The sequence below is a fragment of the Arachis ipaensis genome, chromosome B04, assembly GCF_000816755.2.
Source record: "Arachis ipaensis cultivar K30076 chromosome B04, Araip1.1, whole genome shotgun sequence".
NCBI classification, from domain to species: Eukaryota; Viridiplantae; Streptophyta; class Magnoliopsida; order Fabales; family Fabaceae; genus Arachis; species Arachis ipaensis.
Window position 1 is genome coordinate 115,011,093 of NC_029788.2, and position 1,617 is coordinate 115,012,709.

Genomic DNA, 1,617 nt, shown 5'->3' on the forward strand with positions numbered 1-1,617 from the left:
AGTCTTTGAACTAAGGCTATTTTTTTTAGGTGTGGAAGTAAAAGTAGTGATACATTCAAACATTATAATTTTTAGTGTTTTTTAAAATTGTGAAAGATATACAAATCGAAAAGTTTGATTTCTGTACATCAAATCTTTAAATTTTTTTAACACAAATTGGACAATCTATTTCTGTACTGTGTATAAATCGGACGGTCTGATTTATTTACCTCTACAAATCGGACAATTTGATTTCTGTACATCTAATAAATCGGACGGTCCGATTTCTACATCTCTAATTAAACGGTTCTACATTTAAAAATAACAACCAAACAACCCACATTTTAAAAAAAGCACTATTGTACATAGTTATAAAAACCGGACCGGATCGGTCGGTTCGACCGGAAAACCAATGAACCGGACCCTATACCGGTCCGGTACAGTGTTTGAACCGCACAAGGAATTGAATCGGTCAAATTCGGTGTGAACCGGTGCAAACCGGTGAGGTGGTCTGACCGAACCGCTTGAAAAAAAATATTTCCAAAATGCTTGAGGTAGGATTCAAACCCCTATCCTCAAGGAAACCAGAAAGTTTCACAACCACCAAACCACTGTGTTTTCTATTAAAATTTATGCAAATTATAATACATATAGATATCTTTTATCAAATAGTTTATTTTTATTTAATTTATTTTAATTTTAATTATAAACTCACTCATTCTTAAATTAATTATATTTTTATTTAACAATAATGATAAACTCACTTATTTTTTTATAATTATATAATATCTATTAATATTATTTTTTAATAAATACTTGTAGTATATAATAGTATAAAAGATATAAACTAATTAATAAATTATTAAAATTTAAAAATAATAGTTATTTTAATATAAAAACAAAATAAAAATATTTATGATAGAGTAAAAATAATAAAATATTTATTGTTCATGTTCCATATTATTTTAAAATAACTTGATATTTTAAAATATTAGTAAAAATATGTATTTTAAATTTTAATTTTAAACTTTTGACTATTTTTTATTTTTTATTTACATAGGACCGAGTCAACCGGTTCAACCAGTAACTCAGCGGTTGAACCAATAATCCAGTGACCCAGTGACCTGACCGGTTCGATTACCGGTTCGGTTCTGACAACTATGCTATTGTAACTCCAATATAAAAAGTAAAAAAATTCTTGAACTAACTTTTAAAATTGAGTTAGATTTATTTAATTTTAATATCTTTTCGTTTAAATTTAATATTCCCCCCTTTTTTTTTTGACAATTTAATATTCCCTTACCAGAAAAGAAAGAAATGATGTTTTTACTAGTATTGGAAAAAGCATGAACTAATGTGTGCAGAATCAATTCTCTCAAAAAGTTAGAAATGATTTTTCCAAACAAAAGGTGTATACAGCCAAACATTTGCATATTTCGACAACCACCACGCATGCGTTTTTCCTTCCAAAGACAATTCTTTTTGAGTTTTCTTCCAGGCAGCATATTTTTGCCAAATGTGCATTATATTGTGTGCCCTTTGAAAATTGTTAACTATTTTCAGGATCTAATTTTCATACACGATTTAAAAAAAAGCCACTTTAGACAAACTTAATTATATATTGTTGTATTAATAAAA